A 16,843-nucleotide genomic window follows, 5' to 3' on the forward strand; every position below is an offset into this window, starting at 1 on the left:
TGCTACGGTACATAGGCTTGAGTGCGGTACAGTCTGCTGTTCTGTAAGGACCGCTATCGGTCCACAATAGATAGGGTTGACGTGCACCACTGCTGACCGCTGCCCTATACTGCAGCAGTCCTTCAGCGGTATAGGGACTGACGTACAGTCTGCTAAACACTAATACACAACCTGCTTGGTCCACAAAAGTTCTTATAAGGACTGGTAACTTGGTATAGGGTGCTACGGTACATAGGCTTGAGTGCGGTACAGTCTGCTGTTCTGTAAGGACCGCTATAGGTCCACAATAGATAGGGTTGACGTGCACCACTGCTGACCGCTGCCCTATACTGCAGCAGTCCTTCAGCGGTATAGGGACTGACGTACAGTCTGCTAAACACTAATACACAACCTGCTTGGTCCACAAAAGTTCTTATAAGGACTGGTAACTTGGTATAGGGTGCTACGGTACATAGGCTTGAGTGCGGTACAGTCTGCTGTTCTGTAAGGACCGCTATAGGTCCACAATAGATAGGGTTGACGTGCACCACTGCTGACCGCTCACCTATACTGCAGCAGTCCTTCAGCGGTATAGGGACTAAGAGTTTTGTCACAGGGTCATTTAAAAAATGACATGCAGAGGAAGAGGCAGGCCCTTCCGCAGGGGTGGTAGGGGTAGGGCAGGAGCAACAGGCTTGAGCCAAAGTGGGAAGTTGCAGAAGGTGCGTTCAATTACTTTAAAGGATGCACCAGACTTGGTTGAGTGGCTCGCTCAGCCTTACTCTTCTGCACCCTCCTCATCCTCTCGATCTGCACCCTCTTCTTCACTCTCTGCTATGTGCACCCCCAAAGACACTACCACCAACAACACGACCACCACCACCACCACCACATACCTTCCGCTTGAGTCACTGGAATTATTTTCCGATCCATATCAAGAGGACATTTCTGATGCGCAGCCACTCTTGGTATTGGATCAGGAAGAGGAGGTAGCAACAAGCGCTACTCAGCAGTCTGACGCCAGTACCCAGATCAGCCCAAGGAGGAGGTTGGTCCCCGGTGTTGCTGCCTACTCTACTTATAGCGGTGGGGAAGGTGACGTTGATGATGACGTGTCTAGTGATGTCACGTGGGTGCCCACAAGAGAGGAAGAGGAGGGGAGTTCAGAGGGAGATATGGACCAGCAGATAGGGAGGAGAAGCAGCAATGACTTACATTGCACAGCAGGGACAAAGCAGACTGCAAATGTATCAGGAGCGAGTCATCGACCATGTACGGTCACATCTGGCGCTCCCAGGACACCGGCACATGGCTCCGCAGTGTGGGCTTTTTTTAACGTGTCCGCTGCTGACAATAGCGTTGCCATCTGCAATCTTTGCAGTCAACGCGTTAGTCGCGGTAAGCCCAATACTCACCTAGGGACGACCGCCTTAAGAAGGCACATGAGCAGCCATCACCGAGCCCAGTGGGAGCAACGGAACACACAAAGCCACACTGCAGGCTCTCACCGTCCAGCCTCGTCTTCTACTTCTCCTTCTCCTCTCTCCTCACAATTGTCCTCCACTCCACCTTCCATCACGCCAAGCTCACATTTTTCTGCAAAAAGGCAGGCTTCCGTGGGCCTAATGTTTGAGCGTAAAAAAATGATGACGCCGGATAACCCTCTTGCCCAACGGTTGGCGGCTGGCTTGTCAGAACTCATAGCCCGCCAACTACTGCCATATAAACTGGTGGACTCGGAGGCCTTTCGCAAATTTGTGGCCATTGGAACACCACAATGGAAGGTCCCAGGAAGGAAGTATTTCTCAGAGAAGGGCATCCCAGAGCTATATGGCCATGTTCAGCGGCAAGTGAATGTATCTCTGGCACACAGTGTCGGTGCCAAGATACATCTGACCACAGACACGTGGTCTAGCAAACACGGGCAGGGAAGGTATATCAGTTTTACTGCCCACTGGGTGAACCTTCTGACGGCCGTCAAGCATGTAACCCGTGGCACCCGTGTAGATTTGGTTTTACCGCCACGGATTGCATGCAGGCCTGACTCTTCTTCTCCTCCTCCTACTCCATCCTCCTCCCTCTCCTCCTCAGCTGCCTCCTCCTTTTCCGCTGCTAGCGTCTCTTCCACTGCACCGCCCAAGCTCCCCAGAACCTATTCCACATGCCAGGTGAGACGTTGCCATGCCGTGCTGCGTCTGTTGTGCCTGGAAGCAAAGAGCCACACTGGCCCGGCACTCCTTTCAGCTTTGCGTTCACAGGCAGATGAGTGGCTAACACCGCTCAATTTGACAGTTGGTAAAGTGGTGTGTGACAACGGTGCCAATCTGCTTAGCGCATTGAAACAGGGCAAAATCACGCACGTGCCGTGCATGGCACACGTCTTAAACTTGGTCGTGCAGCGATTCCTTGTCAAATACCCTGGGGTCCAGGACATCTTGCGGCAGGCAAGGAAAATCTCGGCCCATTTCAGAAGATCTTACACGGCCATGGCTCGCCTTGCTGACATTCAGCGGCGACACCATCTGCCGGTCAGACGTCTTATTTGCGATTGCCCGACGCGATGGAACTCAACCTTCTATATGCTTGATAGGCTGCTCCAGCAGAAACGTGCAGTTAACGTCTACCTGTATGAACTCTGCGAAAGAAACGGTTCTGGGGAGCTGGGTTTTTTTTCACCGCGCCAGTGGCTGCTCATGCGCGACACATGCAGACTTCTGCGGCCATTTGAGGAGATCACCAAACTGGTCAGTCGCAGCCATGGCGCCATCAGTGACATGGTACCTTATGCCTTCTTTCTGGAGCGTGCATTGCGTCGTGTCATTGATCAGGCTGTGGAGGAGCAGGAGCGGGAAGATGAGGAAGTCGCAATGCTGGATGAATTCCCAGGGGGGGCTACTCTATCTGAGACAAGTCAACAACAGGAGTCTGATGAGGAGTCAGAGGAGGATGGTGCCGGGGCGGATGAGCAGGAGCAAGAAGAGCATGCTTTAAACCTTTCTGGGATCCCTGTTGTGCGAGGATGGGGAGAGGAGAATGAAGAGGACGACATTATCCTGGATGATGAGCAGGAGCCAGGCCACCACACCGCTTCCACTTTAGTGCAAATGGGGGCCTTCATGCTCCAGTGTTTTAATAGGGACCCCCGTATAAAAAGCATGAGGGTCAAGGACCAGTACTGGGTGGCAACGTACTTAGACCCCCGGTACAAACACAAAATGGCGGAAATGTTACCGCCGTCGCAGAGGGCTGTCAGAATGCAGCACTTCCAGGCCTTGCTTCGAGAAATGCTGCATTCTGCTTTTGCGTGCGCTGGCAGAGGAGCAATTCCCACTCCCAGAGAAGGATTTGCGGGTACCAATCCAACAGCGCCTGCAAGAAGAGGCCGGTTTGAAGATGTGTTGGTGACTTCGGATATGAGGTCATTCTTTCAGCCGACCCATCGACAGGTGTCATCCGGATCCAGCATCAGGGAACGCCTAGACCGTCAGGTGTCCGACTACATTGGGTTAACGGCCGATGTGGACGCTCTGAGGAGTGATGAACCCCTAGACTACTGGGTGGGCAGGCTTGACCTCTGGCCAGAGCTTGCCCAATTTGCAATCGAACTGTTGGCTTGCCCCTCATCCAGTGTCCTGTCCGAAAGGACGTTCAGCGCAGCAGGGGGGATTGTGACCGATAAGCGTACTCGCCTAGCTCACCACAGTGTTAACTACCTCACATTTCTAAAAATGAATGAGGCATGGATCTCGGAGGAATTCAACACATGTGATCAGTAGACCATGTATATGTCTATAAACAATTTTTGGAATCAAGCACACAGACCTTCTTAATTCATTTGGCTCACTTCCCTGACCCAAAAAAGCACACCGTACTATATGCCCCTACCCTCCTCTTTGAAGAGGTTGAGCGGTGTCATATTTCTACTGGGGCTGCTTATTATGAGGGGTTCCCACCATCCCTGTGCTGTGCTGACTTCCTCCTGGGTGTTCTTATTATGAGGGGCTCCCACCATCCCTGTGCTGTGCTGACTTCCTCCTGGGGGTTCTTATTATGAGGGGATCACACCATCCCTGTGCTGTGCTGACTTCCTCCTGGGGCTGCTTACGGTGCTGCTGTCAGCGCTGTATGTCACGGAGCTGCTGTCAGCGCTGTATGTCACGGAGCTGCTGTCAGCGCTGTATGTCACGGAGCTGCTGTCAGCGCTGTATGTCACGGAGCTGCTGTCAGCGCTGTATGTCACGGAGCTGCTGTCAGCGCTGTATGTCACGGAGCTGCTGTCAGCGCTGTATGTCACGGAGCTGCTGTCAGCGCTGTATGTCACGGAGCTGCTGTCAGCGCTGTATGTCACGGAGCTGCTGTCAGCGCTGTATGTCACGGAGCTGCTGTCAGCGCTGTATGTCACGGAGCTGCTGTCAGCGCTGTATGTCACGGAGCTGCTGTCAGCGCTGTATGTCACGGTGCTGCTGTCAGCGCTGTATGTCACGGAGCTGCTGTCAGCGCTGTATGTCACGGAGCTGCTGTCAGCGCTGTATGTCACGGAGCTGCTGTCAGCGCTGTATGTCACGGAGCTGCTGTCAGCGCTGTATGTCACGGAGCTGCTGTCAGCGCTGTATGTCACGGTGCTGCTGTCAGCGCTGTATGTCACGGAGCTGCTGTCAGCGCTGTATGTCACGGAGCTGCTGTCAGCGCTGTATGTCACGGAGCTGCTGTCAGCGCTGTATGTCACGGAGCTGCTGTCAGCGCTGTATGTCACGGAGCTGCTGTCAGCGCTGTATGTCACGGTGCTGATGTCAGTGCTCTGTATTACGGTGCTGCTGTCAGTGCTCTGTATCTCCTGCACCCTCTTGTTTGCCTACCCTGGTCCCTGACCTTCCCTCTCCTCCATTGCCTTCATTAGCTCCATAGTCCTGAATTGTCAGAACAATTTCCCAAATAAAAAAAAAATGCTTGTAGTTATCGATCCCAAATTCACCTCATACATGTATTATGCTATTGTCCAGGTGGTGGGACTACGTGCTACCCCCTAATAATTACCCCGTGGCCGCAAATTCGACCTAAAGGTTTGCGAAATTCGCCTCCCATTGAAGTCAATGGAGCCCGCGGCGAACGGTCGTTTTCGCGAACGTTTGTGCCCGTTCGCGTTTCGCGTTCGCGAAACGTCCCGTCGGAAGTTCGTCCATCACTAGTAGGGATACATGGGGATTTGTAATGTATAACAATAGGCCTTCTGCATATAGGAAAAGCTTGTAATGACAGTGCCCAAGCCGAGATGCTTTGAATATTGGGGTCCTGTCATAAGGCGATTGCAAGGTGTTCCATGGTCAGTATATATAAAAGAGGTGAAAAGGGGCTCTGCTGGCTATTAGAACTAATTCAAGAACTCAAGCAGGGTAATGCATATACTTGCAGAATTTATCAAAAATATATGAGATGCATTCATGTTAAAAAATATATATGAGCCAAATACAATATTTGGAAACCTTGCAACCTTGTTTGGAGCTGTCCACAGCAAATACACTTCAGCACTGAAACAACTTTGGGGCTTCACTTAAGACCCAGACTTATAGTTATATCTACCCAAAGCTTGCATTGGCTGCAGATCTGTAATTATTCTTGTTTGGAATCGCACGTGTGTAGAAGTCCATTAAGACAATTTATATATACACACACACACACACACACACACACACACACACACACACACACACACACACACACATATATATTTTATTATATATACACACACATATATATACACACACACACACACTGTATATATACATATATATTAACATGCTCACTTATTCATGTATGATGGTTTGTGAATCCCACAGCCCTCCATCCGTCTAAGCATCCTGAGCCTATGATTTTGATATATATTTTACTTGTTTGCATTCATTAGTTTGTATTTAAGGAATAGTGTATTTAGGAAATGAAGGGACCATATAGTAGGTTGGTATTAGCAATAATTGATTTTTTTCATTTTTTTTATTGTTTTTATTGGAAAAAGTTTTCACAGTATAAAACACAGTACAAAATAGTACAGAGGGTTCAAATATAGGAACTGAACTTTAAGATCACATAGGTTGACAAAGTTAACCATAGATAGCTCAGATATGTCAGGTGCAATTAATTGTAGGTCAACCCTCAAGAATAAGCTGGTATATTATAACATTGTGAAATAGAAGTTACAAATAATAAAGCAAGGATAAAAAAAACTAAAGTAAAAATAACAACAACAAGTAAATGGACATTATCAATAATATAGGTTAGTTTACCTTAAACCAAACAGACCATATTTGCCAGTGTGCATCAAAGTTTTTTTCTAGTACCTCCTTTGCCGGCCAGTAATGATTTGTAGACACAGTGAGTCTGTGTAATTTCTAGCGGTTCAGATACATTGGGTACTCTATTGGATTTCCAGTATTTCATAATTAGTGATCTGGCAGCTAATAGGATATGAGTAGGGATGAGCTCGGTGTTTGAGTCGAACGCATGTTTGACTCGAACACTGAGTGTTCGCCCATTCCACAAAGCCAGAACATTCGTGTGGTGCTTACGGCCCACAATGCACTGCTGCATTGCAGTGCATTGCTGGCTGATGATTGGCCAAGCATGCACTGTGACCGCATGCTTGGCCAATCACAGCTCCAGCAGTGAGGAGAGCCATAATTGACCACAGGCAGGATGCCTGTGGCCAATTATAGCTCAGGGGGTTTAGTACACGCCCCGCACTATATAAGGCCGCCTGCGCGGCGGCCTTGTGTAGTGTGTTGCAGCGTTCATAGAGAGACAGATAGGCAGGGATAGTGTCTTAATTTCATGTGAACCTAGCGCAAATACAGTTGGTGTATTGTGCCCCCTGCACAGTGTACGCCTGAAGCTACCCCAATTGCTGGTGTTGTTCTGGTCCCATACCACAAGCAGCTGCAGCAGTTACAGTCGGCGTATTGTGCCCCCTGCACAGTGTATACCTGAAGCTACCCCAATTGCTGGTGTTGTTCTAGTCCTATACCACAGGCAGCTGCAGGCAATCTGGCAATCATGTTCCACCAGCTGCAGCATACTGCCAGGCTTGCTCCAGTGACGAAGAGGGAGAGGATGATGAGGTCACTGACTCCATGTGGGTGCCTGATAGGAGAGAGGAGGAGGAGGCGGCACATCTCCAATGAGGCAGGTTGCCCTCCAGGGGCCAGCTCAAGGGCAGCACACTGACTGAATCACACCGCAGAGCTCCGCATGAGCAGGGCGCTGCCTCTGCGCGTTATTCCAATAGTTCATTGGTGTGGGCCTTTTTTGAGATGAGTGCATCAGATCACACCGCTGCTATTTGCAACATTTGTCTCAAGCATATCTCACGTGGCCAAAACATCAGCCGCTTGGGCACCACATGCTTGACCATACATATGTTGACCTGCCATGCAGTTCGTTGGCAAGAGTACCTTAAAGACCCACACCAAAGAACAAAGCGGACCTCTCCTTGCTCCTCATCAGCTGGTATCTCCAACCCCACTATACCTTCAGTCCTCTCTGAAACCTGCTCTGAGAGGAATGAAGGTATAGAATTAGGTGTGTCACAGCCAAGTGCTTCCGGGCACTCTGCTAGCAGTACACCCACGTCCGATTATAGTAGGCAAATGTCCCTGCCCCAGCTGCTGAACCGGCGAAAGAAGTTCACTCCCAGCCATCCACATGCCCAGCGGTTGAATGCTAGCTTGGCTAAATTGCTAGCACTTCAACTGCTGCCTTTTCAGTTGGTAGACTCGGCCCCCTTCCGTGAGTTTGTGCAATGTGCGGTACCTCAGTGGCAGGTTCCCAAACGCCACTTTTTCTCACGGAAGGCGATTCAGGCTCTCTACTGCGATATGGAAAGCAATGTCCATGCCTCGCTGGACAGGGCGGTAAGGGGCATATTACCGCTGACTCATGGTCCAGCAGGCATGGACAGGGATCTATCTTTCACGGCGCATTGGGTGACTCTTCTGGCAGCTGAAAAGGATGCAGGACAATGTGCAGTAGTGTTGGAGGTTGTCCCACCACCATGCCTCCAAAATGCTACTACTGGTTGTGACACATCTCTCTCCTCCACCCCCTCCTCTTCTTCTTCCTCCATGGCCTCTTCCTGTGCTTTGTCCTTGGAAACAGCGGTGCTCTGTAAGCGTTCAAGGGGCTACGCAAGTACGCAGGCAAAAAGATGCCATGCCGTTCTTGCGCTGGTTTAATTGGGGGACAGGAGCCACACTAGGGTAGATATTCTGTCAGCTCTGCCCTGCCCAAGAACCACCTTATCTGTGACATGCCCACCAGGTGGAACTCAACGTTGGCCATGCTGCAGCAGCTGCACACGCAGCAGAGGGCCATCAATGAGTACCTGTACAACTATGGCACCAGAACAGGGTCAGGGGAGCTCGTTTTTTCCCCCCACGCCAGTGGGCTATGATCAGGGATGCATGCACTGTCCTGTCACCATTTGAGGAGGCCACGAGGATGGTGAGCAGTGACAGTGCATGCATCAGTGACACTGTACCTCTTGTCCACCTGTTGGAGCCCACGCTGCGTGCAATAATGCACAGGGCAATTGAGGCAGAACAGAGGCAGGAAGAGGAGGACTTCCTTGCCTCTCAAGGCCCCCTTTATCCAGACAGTGTTCTTGCTGTCCCGCTGATCACACAGGAAGTGGACGAGGAGGAGGAGGAGGATTATGTCCACATGGAGGTGGAGCTTGGCACTCACAAGCAATCTTTTAGGGATGATTTACAGTCCCAAGAAACCCGTGGACTTGTACGTGGCTGGGAGGAGGTGGATCATGTCATCCTTAGAGACACAGAGGACTCCGGACCGAATGCCTCAGCTAACCTACGCTGCATGACCTACCTGATCCTGCAAAGCCTGCAGAAGGATCCTCGTATTCAGCGGATCAAGGAGAGGGATCATTACTGGCTGGCAACTCTCCTTGATCCACGGTACAAGGGTAAGGTTGCTGACCTTATCTTGCCATCGCAGAGGGAGCAGAGAATGAGACATCTCCGGGAGGCCTTGCAGAAAGGTCTGTGCAACGCGTTCCCAGAGACTGGGAGGTTACAAATTCCTGGACAACGTGTTGCTGAGGCATAGGCAGTCTTAGACTGCCTATGCTTGCATGTCAGACCCCAAAGCACCCTCCCCATGTTGAGGGCATGTGGCCTGGTATGGTTCTCTCTCATCCCCCCTCTTTTCCTGCGGCCTGCCATGTTGCGTGGATCGGATAAGGGTCTAGTATGGATTTTGGGTGGACCCCTAGGCCAATTTATTTTAATTTTGGCACAGGATTACCCTTAGAATCCATACCAGACCCTTCAGATTTTGGGGGGTCCCCTACGCCATTTCTTTGTTAAATTTGGTGTATGGTTCCCCTTAATTTCCATATCAGACCTGAAGGGCCTGGTATGGATTTTAAGGGGACCCCCCACGCATTTTTTTTTAAAATTTTGGTTTGAGATTCCTCTTAATATTCATACCAGATCCAAAGGGCCTGGTAATAGGGGGACCCCATGCCATTTTTTTCAATGAGTTTTATCCATATTGCCGAGTCCCGACAATTCATTACAGCGGAAATCTGTTTTAGATTACAATTTTTCCTTTAAAAATTTAATTTTGTTGTGGTACTGTTCTAAACACGGGAAAAATGTGCAACTTTACAGGCATACTATAGACACCCCCCAGGCACGATATTTAAAGGAGTCCCCAAACACTTTTTATGATAATAACTTAATTAAAATGAGCATTTATAAAATGAGATTATTCGTGTTCATGTCCCATAGACTTTAACGGTGTTCATGTGTTCACTTTGCTGTTGCAGCCATCCTTTGCCATGCAGGGTTTACATTTCACTGGGCTGTGGGAGAGTGATGTGGAGGCATCAGGCAAATGCTGGATGGAGCCGCCCTGCGAGCCTGGGCTTAGTGTAGCAGACACGGAACTGCTGGAGGAGGCTGGAGAGCGGCCACCAGTGCCATATTTGAGTGAGACTCAGGCCGCAGGAGGGAAATAATGCTGGAGTTTCTGCAGGCAAGACGTCTCCTTCCTCTTGCGGGTCATCCTGTGGTGTTGTGCGGGTCTTTAAGCAGGTGTGGGTGTGGATGGGACCACCTGTCATGTGGGTCTCTTCACTACAAATGACTTTTGTACCAGAATGTTTGAGGTTCATCTCTGTGCTGTTTAGCATATTGTAAGAGAGTCCTGTATTTCACCTCGTTATTTGTGGGTTTTTCTTTGCATCCCAAACAATTTTCCTGGCAGTTGTGTCTGAAATTTTAGTTAGTCTACCTGACCGTGGTTTGGTTTCAACAGAACCCCTCATTTTCCACTTCTTGATTAGAGTTTGAACACTGGTGATTGACATTCTCAATTCGTTGGATATCGTTTTATATGGGTGAATGGTGTAGCGCTAACTTATCAGCACAAATATATGAATATATGTGAAAATGAATACAATACAGTGATATTGACATGAAAAATCAAAAGTCCATCTGCAAAGTGAAACGGTGTCACTATGATGCAAACAACAGTCTGACCAGCAATGGAACATAAATCCAATGGTGAGTAAATAATAAAATCGAAAGTAGTGTCCATTATATAAAAAAAAAATATTAAATAGTGTCCAAACAGCAAGTAATGAGAAAAAAGACAGGCGTAGAGATGAAGATGGAACACTGTTCAGCGAAGAGACATCAAAGATGGTATAGCATCAAAAACAATGGGAAATGTGTATGCCCTTAACGGAACAGATGGACTCCAGTGTTGGTGACATGGAGTCAAACAAGCAGAATGCAACAAATGGCCAATATGTGGACCTCAGAATAGGGGAATGCCTCCGCAACGAACTCCCAGAGCACCAAAAATGACCTCCAACGGGATCTCCAATCAGGCAAACGTCAACGACTGGAATCTGGTGATGGATTCAACCAGATTGTGGAGCCATATGCTTCCTAGACATGTGCAGAGTGAAATATTTAGTTTCGGAATTTCGTTTTCATCCGAAAAATAAATTTATTTAGTTACTCCCGAAATTTGTTTTTATTTATTTTGTTTTTCTTTCAAAAATTGCATTCGTCCGAAAATCCACATGAATTACGGTCGAATCTGTCTTTGAAGGCTTATGGTGTCTGTCGAATGTATAAAGAAGATTCGAAGGAGCTGCTAAACTCTATATAGCATACTTCGTGTGAACTTTAGAACCCTATTAAAGTCTATAGGACTCCAACGTTCAAAATCTAAAGTGCTAATTTTAAAGGCTAATATGCAAGTTACTGTCCTAAAAAGTGTTTGGGGACCCGGGTCCTGCCCCAGGGGACATGTATCAATGCAAAAAAAGTTTTACAAATGGCTGTTTTTTTAGGAGCAGTGATTTTAATAATGATTAAAGTGAAACAATAAAAGTGTAATATTCCTTTAAATTTCATACCTGGGGGGTGTCTATAGTATGCCTGTGAAGGGGCGCATGTTTCCCGTGCTTAGAACTGTCCCTGCACAAAGTGTCATTTCTGCAGGAAACAAAGTCATTTAAAATCACTCGCGGCTATAATGAATTGTCGGCTCCCGTAATACAGAGAACACTCATTGAAAGTCATTGATAAAAAAAAAAAAGCGTGGCGTTCCCCCAAATTCAATTACCAGGCCCTTCAGGTCTGGTATAGATATTAAGGGGAACCCCGCGTCAAATTAAAAAAAAATTGACATGGGGTCCCCCTAAAAATCCATACTGGACACTTTATCCGAGCACGCAACCTGGCAGGCCGCAGGAAAAGAGGGGGGATGAGGGGGATGAGAGAGCAGCCCCCCCCCCTCCTGAACCGTACCAGGCCACATGCCCTCAACATTGGGAGGATGCTTTGGGGTCTCCCCCAAAGCACCATGTCCCCATGTTGATGAGGACAAGGGTCTCATCCCCACAACCCTGGCCGGTGGTTGTGGGGGTCTGTGGGCGGGGAGCTTATCAGAATCTGGAAGCCCCCTTTAACAAGGGGACCCCCAGATCCTGGACCCCCCCTGTTTGAAATGGCAAGGGGGTACAAAAGTACCCCTACCATTTCACAAAGAAAGTGTAAAAAATAGTTAAATAAGACAAACACACTTTTGAAAAAGTCCTTTATTAAAAATAAAAAAAGATTCCAGCGGTGGTAATCCAGGTTTCCGTTACATCGGGGGGGGGGGGGGGGGGGGTCACCCACACGTCATTGGGGAAGCCAACGAAAACGAAAATAAAGCATTTATTTATTTCAAATCTTTCGTTTTTCAGATTCAAATGCACATGTCTAATGCTTCCAGATGATATGTGGAAAGAAAAATGGCTTCCACATAGTATAAGTCAAAAAGGGTATTTTTTTTCTAAAAACCAGCAAGTAACAATAAAATGTGATCGCAGATAAGAATGTCAGGCAATGTGGAGCTGATGAGCCTAGCCCTACATGTTTCAACCAAAAGGTCTTCAACAGGGGCATGCATCAACTCCCCCCCCCCCATTGCCAATATATATAGACTACCTAAGAATTAAAATTGCAAATAGAAGACCAATCAGCATAAAAGCACAAAAGATGGTCACCTGACCGCAGAGAGCCAAGCCTCTTTGTGAGGACCAATAATAAAGAAATAAAGTTAATCACATGAATGTGTAAACCAATCAGATGTTAACCCGGAAATGAATGTACATGTGATTTGATGATCACATGACAAACATCAGGGAAACATTATGGTAAAAAGCCAGTGGAAAAAGACCATGAAAAAACAGGTCAAAAGGTCACGTGACCACTGGAATGTATCACATGACCAAAAGAAATTACGTCACAGGACCCCGACTGGAAGTGGAGGGTCACATGAGTGGAAGTAAGCCACCACCAACCCGGAAGCTGTCTGAGACATAAAAAAATGCCCAATCACATATAAGAACAGAATAATGGTACTATAATTTCTAATAGTATCCACAAGTTGGTGTAAGAGACACGCAGAAGAGCTTAAATTGTGTGTCAGGTAGGCCATAAAGGAAAAAGAAACAACATGATTTATAATGAATAAATTAAATAAAATACCTCAATCTGAAAGATAATCAGAAAAAGCATATGGTATATGAAAAACAGAACATTCCAAACATAACAGAAAAGTAATACATTTAAAATCACGTGGGAATGAAAAAACTTATGGCTGATTGATAAATGAGTTGAGATCACACTCCACGTTCAATCCGAACGGGAAGTAGGATCTGAGCTCATGTATCCAATAAGTCTCGAGGCGGGAAACCCCACGAAGGCAAGACTCACTCCTCCAATGAGGGACAAATTTGTCAATGACTTGAAAAAATGTCCCCGTAGGGTCTCTGTTGTGGAACTGTAGGTAATGACAAGGTACACTATGTTTACTTTTCCCGCTTTTAATCCGAGCAACATGTTCGTTCACACGTATGGAAAAGGTGCTGATAGTGCGACCCACGTATTGCTTTTTGCAAGGACGGGTTAGCAGTTAAACAATAATTTTTTTAGCACAGGTAGTGAAATGTTTCATGGAATAAATGCGTGTAGTCACTGTTGACATGAATGTGTCTGTTTTAAGTCTTTCCCCAATATTATGGAGGCACACATTGCAAAAAAGTGATCTTATTGGGGTGATCAATCACATTGGGTGCAATTTGCCCCTGTATTGATCTTGCCCCTCTAAATATCATACCTGTCTGTTCAGGAAAAACAGGCCTCAACAATCTGTCGTTCTGAAGAACTTTCCAGTGTTTCCTGAAGATTTCTTTAACCTGTCTGGATTGAGTAGAGTACGTGGTAAAGAAGGACCATAGTCAGAGGCATCTTTAGGCCATTCAGTAAGGGTGGAGCTTCTTTCTATTTGTAAAGCTCTATCATTCTCTGCATCCAAATTGGCCGGATCATAACGCTTTTCAAGGAATCTTTCCTTCAAAACTTGGGACTGAGAAAGGAAGTCAGTGGTCCTAGTGCAATTACTGCGTAACCGTAAAAACTGACTGTGGGGGACCGACTTAAGCCATTGTGGCAGCTGTCAACCGGAATATATCCATTTCAGTCTGTAGGTTTGAAAAAGGTCTTAAATTACAGGTGTTGATCAACCACTGTTACTTCCAAGTCCAAAAAATGGATGGATGTTTGGCTAGCCTCGTAGCTTAAATTGATACCCCAATCATTGAGATTGAGTGTGGCCATGAAGCTATCCAAAGTTGCATGATCTCCATCCCATAGGAGGAGGATGTCGTCAATGTACCTAGCCCAGAGAACTAACTCAGGTCTCTGGAAGGCACAGACAACATCCTCCTTGGGCAGATAATAGATAGTGGGAATACGTGGAACTAAAGGAACTAAAAAACTTCTCTCCTTTTTGTTTAGAATCCCTAATGAGAAGCCTTCATCGATTAATTCTACTAAAGCCTTTTAATAATTGGCCATAGGATCCATCGGAATAGGACTATATGTGTCCAGATCATTCAAGATCCTGGTCATCTCTTTCACATAGTCTTCTTTATCTAGTATAACGATCCCCCCGCCTTTATCGGCGGGACGGATGATAACATTTTTTCTTTCTTTCTTTCAAATATCTTCGTTTTAGACCCGCCTTGATATTGGGATCAATGCAGACTTTTTTGGTTTGATGGGCTAGTTTTTCTAAGTCTTGTAGAACTAGACCTCGAAAAACCTGAATGGACAGTGCTATGGTGCCTGGAGGGTTGAACAGAGAGGGATTATAGCGACGCTGTATACCAGGTTTCCACGTAAACTTTCGTACATCTATAAAGGTGGTGAATTGATTAAGGGCTTTAGGAGGAACATATTTCAGTCCCTTGTCCAGTACCAAATTTCTCTGTGTCTGTCAAAAGGACTGAACTATGATTGAAAATTCCAGCACCTTTTACGTTCTTTTTCTTTTTGCTTTGGACCCTCCACCCCCCTCGGGTCCCTCTTTTCTTTCTTGATTTCCCAAGTATTCCTCCATAGGTCTCGGAAAACCTGAATAATGAGTGGGACTGGGATAGTTTTGATTATAATTATAGGGTGATCTGTTACATAGATCATCCTCTCTATCATAATGGAGATAAGGTTCTCAATAAATGCCATGTGAGCCATTCTCTCGGAAAGGAGTGGGTCGGTTCTGTGTACGAGTTGGAGTTGCATGATAATAACCCTGATTCTGGTATCTGGAGTAATGATTATCATGCTGACTATGCCAATTTTGAGGAGAACCTGCAAAGCCTACTCGGTAATATGGGTCAACTGGGTATCCCTGTGGTTGACACCTACCTCCACCTCTGGATACCCTACCCCTAACATGAGGAGCCGTGGGGGGAAACCAGGAGAGGAGGTGTCTACCGGTACATGTTTTGAACCTTGGCTCTTAGTGGCTCCACACTTGGAGTCCTGCGTGTAACTCCAATTCTGGTGGAACCCAGAACCAACCCTCTGAGGAGGTTCGTAAACAAGTTTCCTTTCTACGTTTGGCATGATGGTGGAATTGGAAGTTTCCAAAGGAGTCTCCTCCTCTGAAGTGGCCAGTTGAATCATTTTCTTTTGACTGACTGAATTTGTCTTATAATCAGTAAAATCTCTGTTATATTTCTTTTGTTTTCTATTTCTTAGATTTTTTTCTTCTTTCTCCAAGATGTTATTCATATTGGTAGAAAGAGTAACATATTCAGCTGTGGTCTTGTATGAAATCAATCAGTCCCGCAGATCTTTGATTTCTTTAACAGGGACAGTTTGATTTGTTTTTTATCTACTAAAAATTCTAAGAGTTTAATCCCTACCTGATTATAATATCTGAAACATGACTCCATGTCAGGGTCATCTTGTTGGGGATGGACATGGGTACCCTGGGTACCATCTGTTCTTTTACTTACTGCTCGAGGAAAGCTGTATCCCATTGTAGATGGATTTCACTGATCATCAAATTTTTAAGTCTGAGGAACAGTCCACCAACCTCGGTGTCCGGGTTGGTGTTAGTAAAAACCCTCTCTGTATTAAAGGACCTTGTGGTCCAATAATCAAAAATATCCATATGTGTGGACAAAAAAAGGGGAAGGAGAAAAGGAAGGGGAAGAGCTGCAATAAAAAAGAGGGTCAGAATGTGAAAAAGAAGGTGTGATTATTACTGCGCTAAGCCCATTTTATATCCCTTTCCTGTTTTATACAGTTTAACTACCTTTTCCCGCAGATCCTTTGACAATTCTTTTGCTTTCCCCATGACTCAGAATCCAGAAACGTCAGTGCAGCACTGGATGAAATATGCAAGTGTCTGTCAGTAGTCCAGAAACACATTGGCCTTTTATACACACACTAATTACAAGCAAACAGATCACAGATGAGAACAGTTACCTTTAATAGCCATTGAAACCCCTTTGTGTCAACTTGTGTGCATGTTATCAAGTCACAATCACCAGGGTATGTAAACTTTTCATCAGGGTAATTTGTGTAGTTCTTGTTGCCATTAGGATTTAAAAAGAGTAAACTGTCAGAAACCATGAATCAGACTAAGACAGAAGTACAATTAAATCACACTTGTTTATTAATAAAAATAAAAAGGTAAATAGAAAAAGTGTAGTCAAAGCATAGCCAGAGTCCAGTAACCGGATAGAGTAGTCAGCCAGGCCAGATTTCAATAACCAGTTCGGGTAGTCAGCCAGGCCAGAAATCAGGGATCCAAGTAGAGCAACAGCAAGCAGGATAAGGAGCCAGAAGGGATGTCAGCAAGCCAGTCTTTAAACAAACCACAAGAGATGGTTTCTTGTGATGTGACCAAGGTGAAGGCAGAGGTGAAGTGAGCTGGGTGGCTTTAAGTAGGCAGGTCAGACGAGCATCATCAGGAACAGCTGGTAACTGTGGAT

Source organism: Lithobates pipiens, unplaced genomic scaffold (assembly GCF_037356315.1).
Source record: "Lithobates pipiens isolate NorthernLeopardFrog02 unplaced genomic scaffold, aLitPip1_a1.2 Scaffold_19, whole genome shotgun sequence".
Lineage (NCBI taxonomy): Eukaryota > Metazoa > Chordata > Amphibia > Anura > Ranidae > Lithobates > Lithobates pipiens.